The sequence below is a fragment of the Hippocampus bargibanti genome, linkage group LG05 (genome assembly GCF_051943395.1).
Source record: "Hippocampus bargibanti isolate YZ-2025 linkage group LG05, ASM5194339v1, whole genome shotgun sequence".
In the NCBI taxonomy this organism is placed as follows: Eukaryota; Metazoa; Chordata; class Actinopteri; order Syngnathiformes; family Syngnathidae; genus Hippocampus; species Hippocampus bargibanti.
Genome location: NC_142738.1, coordinates 17,157,249 through 17,176,197, shown reverse-complemented (window position 1 = coordinate 17,176,197; position 18,949 = coordinate 17,157,249). Strand labels below are relative to the sequence as shown.

At 40.5% G+C, this 18,949-nt stretch overlaps 1 long non-coding RNA gene across 1 annotated transcript; it reads left to right on the top strand.

Annotated features, from left to right (window-relative positions):
• The first annotated feature begins 5,579 nt into the window (after positions 1-5,579).
• On the top strand, positions 5,580-15,558 carry LOC148898114 (uncharacterized). The gene is made up of 5 exons (XR_016115060.1): positions 5,580-5,690; positions 6,657-6,823; positions 6,913-6,969; positions 10,076-10,225; positions 10,650-15,558. It is a non-coding gene; the product is annotated as an uncharacterized LOC148898114 (long non-coding RNA).
• The last annotated feature ends 3,391 nt before the right edge of the window (positions 15,559-18,949 follow it).

The window sequence follows — 18,949 nt, the reverse complement described above, 5'->3', positions numbered from 1 at the left end:
ATTTCGTATTTTTCTTCCACTCCCCTCAACAGTGGGGTGGCAAAAGGCTGCCAAAGCACTGATAGCAGAAGATAAAGAGAAAAACACACGCATTGTGGAATTTTCAGATGCCACTTTGTGAATGTTGTCAATCCTACGTGTCTACCGCCACTCTCTACATCACAGGGGGAAAAGTGATCAGCACCGGCCAAAAATTGTACCTGCATCAGTTATGTCTTTAATAACGCAGTGAGGGTGAGGTGGGGGCGGGGCCGATAACCACATGCACACGCAACCAAAAGGAATGCAAAAATAGCCATTTTAACTCTCACTCTTTGTTCCACTCATTTGAATAAAGGCATAACACTGTTTGCCACTGTCAACATTTTGCCCTTTTTAGATGGTTAACATTCCTTCGACTGCAACATATTTAAAAAATAATTTCGCAGACCGATTTTACTTTTTTTCTTGTGATTTTGTTCTATGCATATACTGTATCTGTCTCATATAAGATCACAGCTTCACAATCGAATATTTGTCAAATTGTCTCTATTCACCCAACTCGTGTCTTTACAGCAGTCGATTCAATGTTGTTCAAATGCTCACCGATGCTCGGACACTGTCATTCCCCAAGATGAAAATTGTGCAACGATTCAAACAGTAAATAAAGTGCATCTCGGCGGCCCGGTAGTGGAGTGGTTAGCACGCCGGCTTCACAGTGCAGAGGTCGCTGGTTCGCGTAACGCCCGGGCTTCCCTGTGTGGAGTTTGTGTGTTCTTCCCGGGCCCGCGCCGGTTTTCTCCGGGTCCTCCGGTTTCCTCCCACATTCCAAAAACATACATGGCAGGCAGATTGAACACTCCAAATCCTGGGTGTGAGTATGAGTGTGAATGGTTGTCTCTGTGTGGCTGGCAACCAATTCAGGGTGTCCCCCGCCTCATGTCCGAAAATAGCTGGGATAGGCTCCAGCACCCCCCGTGACCCTAATGAGGAATAAGCGGTACAGAAAATAGATGGATCGATGGATAAAGTGAATCTCATTGTTCTACATTTTTGCCCTACCCTGTTAAATCGTTGATGATATTGATAGTGATGATTATGTTCAAATGTTATGATTAAAAATCACTTTAATTGAAAATTATTTGGCCAAATGTGTTGTTTCAAAAGTGTGTATATTAAAAAGAAACGTTAAAAAAACGTGACGAAAACAGGCAACCTCCACACAGGAAGGCCAGAGCCCAGAATCAAACACTGGACTTCCTGACTGTCAGATGCGCTAACCAGCAGTGGTGTGCAGACTTTTAATATCCACTCTACCCTTTTCAAATACATGTCATATAAGACCATTTCTTGGAGCATTTGTTATTTCATGAAGATTTTATTATTGCTTCATATGAAGTGATATTTTCAGATGGGTTTTCAGATTTAGTTTTTTTTTAATCCACCTTTAATCCAGCTAACCCATTCATCCTTTTGATTTAAAATAGATAAATAAAAAATCAGAAGCAGTTCGCGTCTTTGTACTTGCATTGTTTGTATACTGAGAACTTGTTTATTGATCCTCAATCAGTAGAACTACGTTTTACCTTTACTTGAGTCACGCAATCTTGCCTTAAAATACTTGAGAACAATTTTAGACTGATCTCCCCGCCTCGACCGAATGTGAGCTTCTGCTTAGTTTAGTATTCATGCATTGTCCTCCTCACTGGATCCACTGGAGTGTTTACCTCATGTCCACGTACCATGTACACTATGCTAAAAATAGCTTTTTGCTTCCCAGGCAGGATCAGAAGGAAACAGCGACGTCCCCCTTTTTGATGAGTGCTTTTTTTCCCCCTCTCACCCCTGTCTAGCTCCAACAAGGCATCCCTCTGTGTTTTAGGAAACACATGTATTAGATTAGGCATCTTGGGAGGCAAGGGTCACACTCCTGTCAGTAATTGAAATGTGATTATGTATGAGCTAACATGATTACAGGGGTGAGGGGTAGGGTTGGTGATTGAGAGGTAAATGCCAGCCTCTGATGTGCTTGCTTATTCCACAGTAGACATTCCAGAGGTAATGGAACATAAACGGGTCCATCGCCATCATCATGCTGATCTGGACCTCACCTTTCCGCGGTTCTCTCAGTAGAAAAATCTAATCCAATGTGTTTATACAGAGTCGTGTAACACGCAATTGTTGAGTCAAAGCGTTTTTTGAGCTTGCTGTCTTATTGTGTTTTTGTGGATGGATTTTTTTTTAATACGAGTATGCTCTTGTCGTATGTCTCAAATCACATATGTGCTTGTTTAAAATGTGCCTCCCTGTCTTACACATTTGTCATACATGATCACAACATATATGTTGTAATGGAAATATCTGTCTGGAAAATCAAATTTTCTTAATTCTTCAATCTGATTTTGCAAATCTGTCTCTTTTATGACGATTACAAACTCAGATGTGTGCAAAAGAATCCGTGTGAAATGCAAAAGCGTTTGTGTAATCGATTTTTCTTCTTGCAAACTAAGATGGTGTTTAATTACAGCTTTTGTCACATGGCTTTGCTTTTTACAGGCAAGCATTAGTTAGATGCCTGCATAAGATACATTTGCTTTAATACAACTAGTGTCACCAAAAAGCTGTTTGGGCACTTTTTTCATGAACCATGAATATTTTTCCTTCCAACCACCACAAATACAATTCAATAGACAGTATTTCAAAATCCACAAAAAAATATTAGGCTGACGTATAACGTGGCATTGTGCAAAGACCTAGTACAACCAATCCATGTCTGCCATTCAATGGGGAATCGTGCTATTACAACAAAAAAACAATCGATACATATTTGCAGTTTGACAACCATGAATTAGAATTTTCTGATGATTTTTAATTCTATCCCTCTAGCCATTTTCTGAACCGCTTTATCCTTACGAGGGGTGTGGTCGAGCTAGAGCTTATCCCAGCTTTTTTCGGGCAGTAGAAAGTATCTGCAGGTTGCTACCGAATCGCAGTGCACACATCGATGAACAGCCATTCACACTCACACCTGGGGATAATTTAGATTGTTATTTATTGGCCTTTTTCTTCAAATGAAAAAAAAAATGTTATTTCAATATTCGGGCAGCCCCCAGGCCTAATGAACAGAGTTTAACACACGTAGACATACACACAGACCCACGCGTCGGTACGTTGTATGATTAATGTCTTGCAAATGTATAATGTTCCTTGTGAGTGTTTTCATTTCATTCGTTGAATCGACGACTGCGGTCCATCTTCACATGAACTACAGCCGCTAATAGTGCCTAAATTGCTCTTCATTTTCATCTGCAGTTTGATACATCTTTGCGTCGTGTTCACAAAGGTTATTGTGCTAATGACATACCAGTGCAAATATGCCCTTACAGTTTTACAGATGAGTGCAGTTTGCACCTGTTTTTACCCCCAATTGCACACATGGCAAAGTATAAATCCAGGCTTTGCACCAAGAACTTTGTGGCAGAACGATGGCAGTTAGGGTCCCTTTCAGTCATTTCATATCACAACCCAAAATGCAGCTGTTTAAACTGCCTACTTAACTTGTCATTTTGAGAGCCCAACCCTCTTTTATTTATTTATTTATTTATTTATTTATTTATTTATGTATTTAGGCGGAGGGGGATTTTGGATAATGTTTTGTGTATGTCTGAGCATTTCCTCAAAGTGCTCCAATTATTTTCCACCAGCTTTTCTCGGCATTATTTGCATCACTCAAACTGAGTGTAGATATTAGTTCTGGTATTGGAATTAGGTAATTGTTTGTCAATGATCCTTGAATGAATTTGGCTCTGAATGTACAATACTTGTTGATGTTTTTATTTTGCATTTCATTTGAGGAGTCAATCATAACCTCACACCTAACTCAAATTTTGGTTAGAAACACAAAAAAACTAAAACTATATATTGTGCCAATGTCTGAGGCCATTATTAGCTCAAATGTCAATGCGTAGAGTAGGGGTGCTCAATACGTAGATCGCGATCTATCAGTTGATCTCCAAGGTACTATTGGTAGATGCATGACAAGGTGATGTGACATTGGCATGTACTGACACTAAACAAATAAAGTTCAGTTTAAATATAATGGGTAGATTATTTTGACTTGGATCATTTTGACTTCAAAAGTAGCTAACGGACTGAAAAACTGTGGGCACCCTTGGAGTAGAGTATTGACCTCCTCCAGGGCCAAACTTTTAAAAATGGTAAAAAACATCAATCAATCAATAAACAAATATATAAAGAAATACATTAGATCTAATAGTGTGCTTTTGCTTGGTTATCTGTTTGTGTTTGTTTATCTGTTCATTACCATGCTACCTCCAGGTTTGTAAAGGTTTATCAACAGACGGGAGGGGCAATGGGTCTGTGGAGTTTTGATATGGCAGAAACCTCCTCATCCAATTCTAGTTTGGTTACATTTGCAGATGTGCAGAACTTATTCTGGCATGCCTTAACATGCTGAAAATGAGTGTGATGAGGCAACAATAAAAAGGCTCAACTGCCATAATCTGTTTTGAGTGACTTTGTTTGTCCTAGATTTTTTTTTGTCCCATATTCAAATCGTGTCAAGTCACTAGGTTTTCAGCTTCAATTATTGTCATTAGTTCTTGTGTCAAACTCCAGTCCCTCGTGTCCAGTTGAACCTCATTTTCAGTTTGCTTGTATTTAGTTCACTGGCTTCGTTCAATCAATGTAGCTTCTTTTCTCCCATCACTGTCATATCTCATGTAAATCTAGTCTTGTCTATTGTTTCACTTAATTGGGTCTTGATTTATAAGTTTAGGAATCCAAATGACTTGGTATTCAAAAGGGCAACACACTAACACCGTGGTGATCACATCTGTCTCACATTCGGGGGATCTGATCTGCCTTCCAACCTCCATTTGAACCTCTCCGTGTGAAGTCTCAGTCCTTTTGTGAGTTTTATTGCTACATGTGTCGCTTCCTATCTCCCACTCGGTTACTCCAGCTTCCTCCCACATTCCAAAAAAACTTGAATGTTAGGTTAATTGAAAACACCAAAGTGCCCATCGGTGTTGACGTTGGAATTTCGTTCAAACGTTCGAATTGTTGGTTGTTTACGCGCGCCCTGTGTTGGGCTGACCGCAGTCCCCCACTTCCCACCCAAAATGAGATCCAGATAACTGCAAAACGAACGTGGACAAGGTGCATCAAAAATGTATCAACAGATGGTATTAAGTGATTGTTGAGTCATCAACTTCAATGTTTGATTACTATGGAACAACTTTACACCATTAAGTGCAAATACAGATATTTCGTGGAAGTCAGAGCTCTTTGAGTACTTTACATTTCATTTCCAGTTGCCATCAACAATTTGTCCACGTGAAGTCTTAAAATGGCTTCTGGTAGAACTCCCTGAAAGGGCCTCTTAAATGTGAAACTATCCTATAGAGCAAGTCATTAGCCTTGCCCCACCTAACAGTTGTCCCACGTTATCACAGGATGTACATTAGATACTGTATAGACACCCTGACCCCTGCCCCTCGCTGTGGACTGTAGATTACGCGGGCTGGCCATCTCTCCTACACCCATTTATCTTTCTTTCACCTCCCCACAGCTTCCCCTTCGCCCTCTGTAATGTCTCAGCTGTTCTTTGCAGCCAGGCCTCTCCGACTGAGTGCCTCCTCTGTTATGGGTTCAGTGGGCTGGTATGCGGCAGGAATCTTTGGATCAAGGTAATTTCACACTGTTCAGCTTTTTCCCAGGCTGTTAAGTCTCCCTCTACTTCTGTGCCACTCTGAATGGGAGATAGGGAGTGACACATGTAGCTATTAAACACACACATTGGCTTGCGGGCGCTGACGCCACCAACATGGACAAGGCAACCATGTCAAAAATGTTGCCCCTAAATTACAGTCCAACACCTCACATTCTCAAAAGGATCATAATGTCCTGAGGGAGTGTGTGGTCGCCATTCCTGTGCGGCATTACAGGTGGCTACGCTACTCCATGAACGGGTCGCCAGCCATTGGCAGAGTTCACACTGATGTGTTCGTTTGTTCGCTCATTCATTCATTTTTCCAAAACGCCTTATGCAAGTGTTGCAGGGGGTGCTGGAGCCTATCCCAGCTGTATTTGGGAAGTAGGTGAGAGACACCCTAAACTGGTTACCAGACAGTTGCCGGGCACACAGAGACGAACAACCATTCACACCTAGGGACAATTTAGAGTGCTCAATCGGCCTGCCATGCATGTTTTTGGAATGTGGTAGGAACCCCACGCAGGCTTTGGGAAAATTTGCAAAGTCCACACTGGAAGGCCAGAATTCTGCATGTTGAGGTTGACGTGCTAACCACTCACCACCGGGCCGCTCTCAGTTTGAACAATAATGCCATGTCCACACATGTATATTGAAACAAAACAATGTGCATTTTCCTATTACATTGCACAATAACATGTCCAAATAATCTGCCCATTGCCCATCTTGACCAAAAAATAAATAAGATATGGATATATAAAAATTCACATCTTCAGTCAGTCATATCACATGTGCTAAAAAGTAGAAAAGGTTTGATTATGCATGTTGATATGTAACATCTTCCGATCTCAAAGACTGATAATTGCCAGCAGTTCCAAGCTGCAGCTTCTTATCAACTAAATGTAGAGTAACATCATTTTCTCTGTCTTAAAATTCATTCTAGCATGAAAGGTTCTCCCTCTCTGAGTCTACGGTGATTGGCTGGCAACCAGTCCGGGGGGGGCATTTGTCTATTGCCCAGAAACAGCACCTACAAGCCCCGTGACCCGCGGCAGGTTACTTGGATGTTTGGGTACTGTGTTTTTGGCTGTCGACGGTCCATGTCACTCTGTATGTTTCTAGTTTATATCTCTGCGTCGACCGCTCTTGTGCATGTGCGATCACTGTATTAATTTAATCCCTTCATGATCCCCGAGCAGACTTGTGAGAGCCTGATGCACGTGCAGATGGAGGGAAGCCCACTCAGAATTGTTGCGGTAATCTCGTTCTCATCTCTGCTCAACGCACCCTCACATCCAATGTGCCATCTGTTACCATCTGTACAAGGATAGGAAAACCAAGCCAACAGTAGCCCTACTTAGTGTCATACTCATATGTTAGAGCTGTTACAACACTCGGGTGTTGAATTGGTTCAGTTTCAGAGGCGGCATTGGGGGGGGGTTATAATAATAATAATAATAATAATAATAATAATAATAATAATAATAATAATAATAATAATAACACATTTAATTTCAAGCGCCTTTCAGAACACTCAAGGACACTTTACAATTTAAAAAAAAAGCACAAAACAATAAAACCATACACAGTGAGTAGTAAGTGATAAATAATAAAATAGCTGATTGAACGAGACCATGAATGCAATCTTAAACAGATGGGTTTTGAGATGGGATTCAAAAGTAGGGAGGGAGTCAATATTACGGATGTTGGGTGGAAGTGAATTCCAGCGTTTGCAAGCAGAGCGGCTGAAAGCTCTGCATCCCATCGTGGTGAAACGGGCAAAAGGCACATAGAGGTGAAGGGAGGATGAGGATTTGAGGGAACGGAGATTTGAATCAGGTCATAGATGGGGGGAAGTTATGGATGGCTTTGAACGTAAAAAGAATTATTTTGAATTCAATCCGAAGTTTAACAGGGAGCCAGTAGAGCTGCTGGAGGACAGGGGTGATGTGGTGAAATGATGGGGTTTTAGTGATGATCCGGGCTGAAGAATTTTGGACGAGTTGGAGTTGATGGAGAAAGTTTTGATCGACACCGAAGAGGAGTTACAATAGTCGATGCGGGAGGTGACGAGACTGTGGATAAAAATAGCAGCGGTGTGAGGGGTGAGAGAGGGACAGAGACGATTGATATTACAGAGGTGGAAATATGCAGACCGATTTATGTTATTTATATGGGAGTAAAAAGATAGTGAGCTATCGAGGAGCCTGGGTGTCATACCCAGGCTCTTGGCCTGAAGGGAGGGGGACACGGTTGAACTCTAAATGGTGAGAGAGAAACTGTTTGCTTTGTGTTGGGTGGATTTGGTACAGACAAGGAGAAGTTCAGTTTTTTTGCTGTTGAGCTTGAGAAAGTTGTAGGAAAACCAGGATTTCTGAGAGGCAGAGTGAAAGGTATGAAGGTGGAAGAGAGGCGTCGGGTTTGCTGGAGAGGTAGAGTTGGGTGTAATCCGCGAAGCAGTGAAAGTGAATGCCAAAATTGCGGAAAATGTTGCCAAGAGGAATAAGGTGGGTAAGTAAGAGAAGGGCTCCCAGGACAGACCTGTGGGGCACACCAGACGACACAGGAGAGGACCGTGAGGTGAAGGAGTTAATTTGGATAAACTGTGAGCGACCAGAGAGATAGGAGTGAAACCAGCGAAGTGGGGTGTGCCTGATGCCGAGGGTGGAAAGTTTGTTGAGCAGGATGGGGTGGGAAATTGTGTCAAAAGCTGCGGGCAGATCGAGAAGGATGAGGATGAAGAATGAACCGCTATCGGCTGCCATGAGAAGATCATTGGACGTAAATTATTGAAATCGTTGGGATCTGAGTGAGGATTGGAGTGACAGCTGCGGTTTTGAGTGAGACAGGAACAATTCTAGTGGATAAAGAGGAGTGAATAATGTCTGAAATAAAAGGGAGAAGAGAGGGTAAGCAGGACTTCATCAGCATTGTAGGGAGGGTGTCGAGCTCACAGGAGGAATTCTTGGATTTGGTGATTACGTCTGAAATTATAGAGGGATGGGGAGTTCAAAAGAGGATAGCAGTTGCTTAGTAATAGAAAGGTTGGAGGAGGGGGGGGGGTACAGAGGAGCCGAGGTGCTGATGGATTTTGTTGATCTTTTCATTAAAAAACAGAAGCAAAGCGTTGAAGGTATCAGAGGAATAAAAGTGTGAGGGGAAAGAGATAGGAAGTTGAATGATTTCGTGATAGAGGGAAAAGAGAACCCGTGTGTTTCCAGTATTCAAGTCAATACGTCCAGAGTAGTATTGTGATTTTGCGCGTGAGATAGTCCTTGAAATGGGTGAGGTGAGCTGTGTCATGTCCTTGTGAGCAGTGAGACCGGTCTTCTTGTAAAGTCTTTCAAGTTGCCGAGTTTTAGTTCTGATGGAGCGGAGATGAGTTATAGTTTGATGAGTTATAGAGAGTTAGATCTCTTTCTTATTCTTATTCTTATTCTTATTCTTATTCTTATTCTTATTCTTATTCTTATTCTTATTCTTATTCTTATTTTTATTTTTATTTTTATTTTTATTTTTATTTTTATTTTTATTTTTATTTTTATTTTTATTTTTATTTTTATTCTTATTCTTTTTCTATTTCCTGTTTTTCTTGTACTTGTTCTTTTTATTATTATTATTATTATTATTATTATTATTATTATTATTATTATTATTATCGCTGTTTTTGTTTTTTTATTATAGTAGTAGTAGTAGTAGTAGTAGTATTAGTTGGATTGGATTGAATTGTTTTGGATGTTTCTTTATTCATCTCGCAGTGGAGAAATTTACATTTCACAGCTGCAAAGCCATGAAAGGAAGAGGAAAGGAAAGAAAGAAGTAGAAAAACAAAATACAGGAGCTGCTGGAAAGGCAGCCAGTCTCGCGGCGCCATCTGAAGTCAAAAAAACAAAACAACTAAATAACAAATAATATGACAACACAAAGACATTATTGTTGACATTCTTGACATTATTGCTATTGTTGTTGTTATTAATTTTGTTATTATTATTGTTATGTTTTTTTGACGATGAAACGAAAAAGGTTTTGGAACCGTGGTTTGGGGAAACCAAAAAGACTCGCTCGTACAGTTCTTCAACTAAGCAGCTTGCATCAAGCTGTTTATTCGTCACTCCCATTTGGAGTTAACGACTGTAAAACGCACACAGAAAGTAAAAGAGAAGTACACGTTGTATATTTCAACACTTCCTTACTCACCCAAACCTTTTTATCGTCTTGAATGCAAACATAAGGGAAACATGAAACCGGAAAATTAGCCTCTATGTTCCAGCAAAATTTTAAGAGTCACTTTAATACATTAACGCAAGCAAAGAGCATGAATAGCAATACTCTCACACTACTGTTTTCTGTCTGCACTTTAAGGAAAAATGGATATGAAATGACAAACCGTGGTTTTGTATTCCTGCCCACTGAACGGACGTCCTCTTGTCGCTGTCAAATACGCCATATGGTTTCCTGTCGATGTCTGTACTTCCCCGCATGTTGTACAAAATGTGCTACTCTCCACGGAAGGTGTGCAGCTCTAAATTCTGACTTGGGTGTATACTATTGTCTAAAAGCCTCAAAACAATTGCATGTACAGTACGGAAAAGAAATGACAGAAGACTGAAATGTATAAATTGCAATATACAACACACAACAAACCAACACATAATGGAGGCCCGTTAATAATACATAATTGATAATGATTGCTTAATTGTGTGGGCCCATTAATCATTTGCCACAATTCATTGATATGACCACTATGAGCTCAACATAGCTATGTTTGAAGTTGTTCGTGTGTGTGGGGCGGGGGGGTCGTCTTCAGGATGTTGATCCTTCCGAACCACCAACAGACACAATTTTCAAACATTCTTGGGAGTTTTTTTAACAAAAAAAAGGCAATGCTCCAAGGAGTCGGTGGGATTACCAATGCCTTTGTTCTGTGTGTGCACAGTCGTATCAGCAAGCAGCTGTTGCATGAGTGACAAAGTCAAGGGCTGGTGATAGGAACATGGGAAAATCCTGGAGGTGTTGGAGGTGAAGAGACGTTGGCGGTGGTGGCAGCTGAGACGAGCTGAGCTGCGCTGCAGCCTTCACTCATGTGGAGGACAAAAACGTGGCCAACACAAAAGGACGGCGGCGCTTTGCTTTCAAGACACTCCCAACAATATTTAGCCTCTTTGTCCGTGCTCGTTTGTTGGATTGTTCAATGGCTGCATTGGAGACTCTTAGTGGGGTTCAAAAGACCCGTAGAGGAATGTGAGGGGAGGAAGGGCGTAAGAATGAAGTGGGGGGTTCGAGGAAAGGTAAATGAATACCAGACAAGTTGTTTCTTGTGTAAAGTTAAGGTTTGGCCACATTGAGGAGGCACCAGTGCAGAGCCGCCGTGATTTTCAAATTGGGGTTCGTCATCATCACGATGCTGTGACTGAACATACTCGAATCTGTGAGGCCCAATTGGATAAATTATTCAATCTGTGACTCACAATGCGACTCTCAACACTAAAGTGTGATAAGCAACGTGTGACAGAAAATCGCCAAGTGTGATATGTCTAACTTATTCACTGCCAGGCGTGCAAAAATGTGTCCACTCCAGAGCCAGGGTTTTTGTCGTAGTCACTCAAATTTCAGCACCCACAGAATATTGATTTTTAGGACTACATAAACATTCAATTCAGCGTAAGAAACCTTAAATTCTCTTCTTTCATCAGAAAAAAATGAGTTGATTCTTAAGTTATATGGGTCTGGAGTTATCTGACCTTGAAATATGAACATCTGTGCAAAATACAATACATACATGTTGATTTATATAGGGCTTTAATAACAGCTAAGCTGAAACAGAGTGCTAACATGGAAATAATGGGAAATGCTTGCCCTTGTGAAAGAGAACAGACATTGCCAGAGGCCTGGCCAGCCCATTATTGGCACCCAAGTAAGAAAAAAACAAAACCCAAATTAATTCGAGAATGGCGGTCTACGTCATATTTTCAATTCCCGAATAAATTTGTTAACGGCAGTGAATGAGTTGAGGAATACTTTTGTCCCTGCAGTGTATGTATGATACTTTGCAGGAGGCTCAAACACACACACACACACACATCCACACTTCTGATCGACCCCCTCACTGGATGATGAATAATATCTCAGTGACAACACATACATGACGAGAGGGGTAGCTAGCGTGTGTCCCTGCTCCATACGATGGCATCATCCATGTCACAGTGGCTTCCTATTTCATCAACATCTCCCTCCATCTCACCCTCCACCCCCCCATCCTTATGCTTCATACATACATGCAAAACTGTCTGCGCCCCTCGTGTAGGGAGAATGAGATAAGTCACTTTTTTAATTGGCCCTAAGACCATATCGCACTCAGAATTTGCACGTGTCGCCGTAGCGACTGGTATTTTTATTGTTGTTGTTTTTTTTCTTTTTCTTTTTCTTTCACAGTTTTCGTTCGATGATGCAAACAGTTGCCATCAGTTGCAGACATTGAAAACAGTTTTAATGGTTGCAGACAGTTTATCTCGACGCCATCAAATTTGTGAACATGGTCAAAAGTTCTTTGCCGCAAGAAAAACTGTTTGAGAACATTGTTATAGAATGTCTTTTTGACCATTTGCGACCTTGAGTGAACCCTGATCAAAAAAGAAAAAAAACATACATTTGCAAGGCTTTTCCGCTCCGTGCAATACGAACTTTACAACTGACTAAAAAAAAACAAATGGCATCCCAAAACACTTTTCAGTCAGTCTTTTTTTCTTGTATACAGGTCGCAATTGGATAGAAATGACATGGATGTCCTACGGCTGGTCCAAGAATATTGTAAATCAAGCTCTGGGAAGCACTTTCATGAATCGTGTGTATCTTCCAACAGAAAATGTATTGCAATGCACTAGGGATATGGTCAAATAGGCCTCATTTCAACCTCAAAATGTTATTTCAAGCAGTATTTTGAATGCAACGCATGGAAATCATGGCTCAGCTTCAGAAAACAGGTGAGCCATGATTGATCATAACCTGAGCACTGAACAACTGTGACTAAGTTTTCAGCTGTAACAAAGTGACGGAATGGCCACCCCCCTCCCATCCCCCACCCCCGAGATTGCTGAAAACGGGTGGATTTTTCTTTTTTTGCTGAAACGATATTCCACAAATGCCATACGACTTTGGCAATATGGCAAAGAGCATTTTTATTCCACTTTTTAATCAGCGACAGTCTTGTGGTTCCTCACTGGAGAAATTAGACACAACACCTCCTGCAGGAATTCGGTTTAAAAAGTGGCATTGTTTCATAAGTTTCTCACCAACAATCATCTCCAAACATTCCCAAGCTTCTGTGCAGGGTTTTCATACAAATATTATTTAAATCCAACCAATGGAATATTTGTCATTCTTTATTTTGGGGCGGTGGTTGAACCTTTCGGATTTAGGGTTCCGCGCAACACAATCACATCTTGTGACTTCCATTTCATTTGACATTTTATTCATTTTTATTGTTGCGCAATCTGAACCGGAGCAGTCGGTAATGATGCATTCAGCCTTGAGGTTTATTATGGTGGGAAACAAATGTGTGGGGACCATTTTTGAATGTTTTTTTAAATATTTTTGGAAGGAATTGGCAAATGATGAAGCTCTGGTCGATATCAGTCACGTTTATTTGCATTTCCAGTGAAAACAATTGACTGGAACTGCCATCCTTCTAAGTCACCCTTTATTGGGGTAACAGTCACTCTTGTACATATTGGTGCTGTAGTCAAGGTAAGGTCAAGCTAAGCATGCCATTGTTATCGGTGGACAAAGAATTGTCTGCCTTCTTTGTGGGAATTCAGTGACGAAAACAAAACAACAGCTCAAAAAGCTTGCGACATCCCTGGTGTTTCCATTTCAAGCCCGAATGCATCAAGGGTGTCGCAAAAATTAATATGAATCAGAAACTCGATTTTGCCTCACGAATGATGACTTTTAGATGTCATTGCTTGAATTGTATCGCGTCACTTGGATCGAGACGTGTCATGCTAGTATCTGAAATGAATCGCATTCAATTGTTTTGTTGTTGATGATCCTCCCTCTTCTGTTTCAATCAAATTGAATGCATCAGCCCCCACGCTGGAATACAGTATGGGCTCCATAACACTTCAATGGAATACAAGCAGTCATTTTTGAGCTCTTGAGCCTTCTCTGAAAGGTTGGTGTAAAAAACCTTCAAGCATCATGCAGCCAACACAATCCACATCTTCCCATTTCCTCCGGCTTGTTTTATTTCTGCGTTCAGCTGTTGAGATATGGGATGTCTCAAAGAATTTGGGAGGATGTGTTTTTGCAAAGAATTTCTGAGGGAGTCTGAGGGAAGTCTGGAAGCAAGGGCGTTCGTTGCTAACACCGCTGTTATTTGAAGAGCCGCCCCGCGCGGGCAAAAGACAGCAGGTGATTTAAGGAAAAATGCCGCATTTCAACACATCACATGGAAACATTGTTGAAGATCAAAGGAAACAAATAATATTATCATGCCAAGGTATTGAGGAAAAGATAGGCTATCTCCTCTGGGTCAGATTGATGTGTCACTGCCTTGATATGTGAGTTATTTGGCAGGACATTGGTGTACAATTCCACAGGATTTCAGATGCATGAGGCTGAAATACTTCACTGGTATTTTGGGATTATCGTCATTTAAAATTTGATACATTCATCTTCATTTTTGCCCCCACTCGCTCTGAAATATCGATTCATTGCATTTGACTTATTTTAAGTATGACTGGAAATGTTTTTTTTCGGTGAGGCTTTCCATGTTATCTGCTTTTGATGTTTTTCACTTTTTTTTTGGATTGCCGTATGTTTCAACAAACTTCTCTTTGTTGGTGTTTGGCGTGCACATTTGCACTTGCTCAACGATACAGCAGCACAGCAAGATTAGGGAAATGTGAATGTGTCAAATAAGTGAAATTTGCCAGTGTTATGACAACAAAGAAGGATACCCATTCATTAGTATTCTTCGTGATTAGTGTTGCTGCTAAATTAAAGTAGAAATAATGAGAATGGTGACTGCAGTATGGTTTTATTGGAAAATTGGGGATTACTTGCATATTTCATTCATTTGTTTTACTCATGAAAGATATGCAGTTTTGTTTATTTTGAATTTACTCTGTCTAATCTCACAAGGCATTACTGCGTTTTGTTTGGATTTCATCCCTCATAGTTTTCACGTTTGTAGAATTCACATCAAATTTATTTCAAATAAATTAATCACCAGGGAAATGAAGAAATAATCACATTAGAATTTTAAGATTAAAAAGTTTCATATTATTTCTACAATTTTGTCTTTAATGAATTGTAATTAATTCCAATGCAAGAAGATTCAGCAATCAGTCAGTAATCATTTCTAATTAAAAAAAAAGACATGTCTGGCCAAAACGTTTTAAACAGAGAGAGAATAAAGATTTATTTTAAGCGTGATAATTGAAAACATCCACGTGTTTAAATATTTCTGAAAAGAAACAAAAAAACTCAGGTGGGACCAAAAGTGAATCCTCTTTATTTCATCCAATGGTTGTGAAATGTATTTGCAAGCTCCATGCAATATAATTTTGTTTTAAATAAATGTTTTTTTTTTTTAATGTAAATTATTAATGGCATTTGCAGAGTTCAAAATGAAAAAGAAAATGTGAATGGGCAACCCCTGCGTATCAGGTATGCCCTCCCTCACCCTGCAGACTTGTCTGTGAGTATTTTCTTTTCACATACCTCAGCTGATCTTATCTATGCAAACGAGTTTGGCTACACTTCCCCAGAACACAACGGACAAAAGGTTTACAAATAAATAAATACTACTAATTTAAAAACACAATGTGTTTCTCCTGTTGAGAGTAGGGTGGTCACACAGTCCTCCTTTGACGATCTTCTCATGATTTCTTGGAACATTGATGTGACTGTTGAAAAACGAAAACGAATCTAAAAGGTTTTCATATCACTTGACAGCTGTAAAAAAAGCATATACACTTCGGCAAAGTGTGCGTTTGTGAAAGAAATACTCATAAGTGAGCGTGTTTGTGTCTCGGTCGAGCTGAGATGAATTCCCCATTTGACTCTGCATGGTCTCACTTGCCGTATTTTTTTCATCGTTTCTTCTAGTGTCGCTCATAAAGGAACAATGATAGTCGACAGACACTCGCGGAAATTCCACCTGTAAAACGTGCAGTGATTATGACACACTCCAATAGAAAACGCCAATCGTTTGTTTTTTTCATCTCCTCATCTTAAACTTTTTTTGATTCCAATATTTATATTTATATTCGGTGCAGCCGCGACCACTGTGAGCATCAACGGATCAGTTCGTGTATGTATTAATAATTCGATTATCTCATTGTTTTTTTTTCACTTACTTGAATCAAAATCTTGAAAGATCCCAAACAAGTTTTATTTTTCAAGGTGAAATTCTTGCAACGTGCTGCGAAATTATTTTTTATTTGACTACTATCCTGGGGTGAAAAGCCCGACGGTAAATACCAGAAAGGCTTGGCGTGTCTTTGCATAGCTATGTTAAAGCTTTATTCTGATATGCCCGGTTTACGCTTCCGCCTGTGATGTCCCTTGCAGTTTTTCGCCATGGACCAGCACAATGGTGTGGGGGGTGGGGAGCGCCTAGGCATGTGCGTGATTACACCAAGTGGTGCTTGCATTACATTAAGAAATTTACACATATGGGAAAATATACAAATAATTGAAGTCAGTTCACTCTCGGTTGTTCCTTTCCAAGAAGCAAGCAGTGACATGACAAGGTATGCATATAAGCAAATATGGGTTGCATATCCTCCAATTTGCATGAGGAGAGATAACTATCGTGTGTAAACAGCCGCAGGCGCGATCCATGCAGGTGAAGGAAGTTGGTTTTGATGGCAAATGAGGCTCGGACAGTTTGGAGCACCTGCTTCGAGGCCATCTTCTTTGTCGCTCTTTTCTCTCGGATCCATCAGCATACCTGTCAACTTCGACGTTATTCCATATTTTGTACACATTTTAAATCATTTTAAATAATGTATGGCATAGTACAACTTTTATATGGCAAAAAAAATGGTGAACCGATGGTCCTCCAAAAATCATTTTGGCTCAAATCCAGTTCGTCTCAACTGCTGGTAACGAACGACAATGCTGCCGCCGATCGCTACTATTGTCACGGCAAACCAGCAAACGTAATCCTCAATTTTTTTATCGGTGTGTACGGTAGGATTGATAAAAGCATAACGTGGGCATGCACAGTCAACTGTCAGGTTTTTTAAATCATTTCAAATAATGTACGGCACACGACAACTTTTATTCGGGAATCATTTATAATGGCAGCTGTTAGCCAAGGTTGAGAGATATGCGTCAGATTTGGATGATTTTCATGTAATTGAGTCATTACTTGCCATGACAAGAAAAATATAATTTATTTGGAGTTGTTGTTTAATATTTCTATGTGAATATTCGTATTTGTTTTTCTTAAAATCTTCAATACTTTATTTACAATATTTTTATGATCACTTCCGGTTCCGTATCATGTTTCGATGTGCGATAGAAATCGCTCGAGGGAGAAACAGAACCAGAGGAATTATGAGAGAGAATGACTATTCAACGTCATTACAGTTTATCGAATTTCGGTTTACAAGGTGCACAAGTTTTCAGGGTGTCCCATAATAAACATTTCTTTTTCAGAGCGTCACTTCTCAATCAATATCTTCTCTGTAATTTGCACAAACGAACCGTTTTATTAAACTACATTTTCCAATCAGAGTTGTTTTGAGAAGGAATTTTGTGCCGTTTCAACCATCGTCTTGTGGTTTGAGACTCGATCAGCTGAAATCGTATTCCCTCCATGCAATTTAGCCGCTCCATTCATTTTGATGTGTCTTCTGCATCCCGGCGTAAGGTCAGAGGAAGTCTGCCCAGTAACAATCGCCCAGCCTGCTCGAGTGCTGGAGAACGATTGGCTATGCAAATACACACACGCGGAAAGAGGAGGAAACTACACGACTGACTATGTGTGTGCACGCGTGCGTGCGTGCGTGCGTGCGTGCGTGTGCGCGCGCGCGTGTGTGTGCGTGTGCGTGTGTGTGTGTGTGTGTGTGTGTGTGTGTGTGTGTGTGTGTGTGTGTGTGTGTGTGTGTGTGTGTGTGTGTGTGTGTGTGTGTGTGTGTGTGTGTGTGTGTGTGTGTGTGTGTGTTAGGGGGAGGGAAAAAAAACTTTAAAGAGACATTTCCCCGGCTTTTACTCCCGAGATGCCGCCTATGAGCTCCAATTGTGAGGACTTTACCAATTTTCCCCTGATGCACCGCGGCTTTCATTCACTGCGCCCAGCTTTGAAGTCGCTTAAGAAGAATAGGGGGAGTTGGGATCATTAACATATTCACCAATGCAATTTTTTTCTCTCATTAGTTGTGCACATTTTCATCTCTCATTAGTTGTGCACATTAGTTGTGCACATTTTTAAACTATCTGCTTAATAGCACAGTGTGAGTACAGGCACTGTGAGTACAGGACTCACAGAGCTGTACACAGTATTTTCCTCGTCTGTGCCATATTTAGATAGAAGGAGAAGTTTTTATCCGTGCCTCAAGTCTTGCTCTGCTTGAAAAAAAGCACATGGCTGAGCCCCTCTGCTCACCGCAATCAACAGTAAAAAGTCAGTCACACAGGAGCTTATTTGATTAACATTTCTATTCTTGCTTTGCAAAGTAGGTAGTTTTTCCTCAGACGGTAAACTGACAACATTCACTGACATTCCTGAATGTATTCAGGAATTTACAAGCTTTACGTGTAGCGCCATTCTAGAATTTGTTCAGGTTTAGTTTCTTCTTGCGGAGGGTAAAGCGCTGGTCAGACCTCTAGCAATGTTTTCCCTCCCACGAGGGGGCAGCATTTGCCTTTTGTCCATGTTAGAGCTTTGTTTCAGCTGCAGATGTTGTTAAAGCGCTATATAAATCAATATCAATGTATTGCATTATATTTTGGACATCCGCTCTCATTTCAAGCTTATATAACTCCAGACCCATATGATTTAGGAATTAACACTCTTTCTGATGAAAGAAGAGAGTCTAAGGTTTCGAATGCTGCGATGAATGTTTATGTAGTCCTAAAACTTAATCTTATGTGGGTCCTGCAATTTGAGTGAAAATGACAAAAACCCTGGCACTTCAGTGGCCACGTTTTTGCACATTGTCTGGCAGTGAATCGCGAAAAATAAAATGTATTTTTCTTTCATTTTTAAGGTCTAATTGAAGT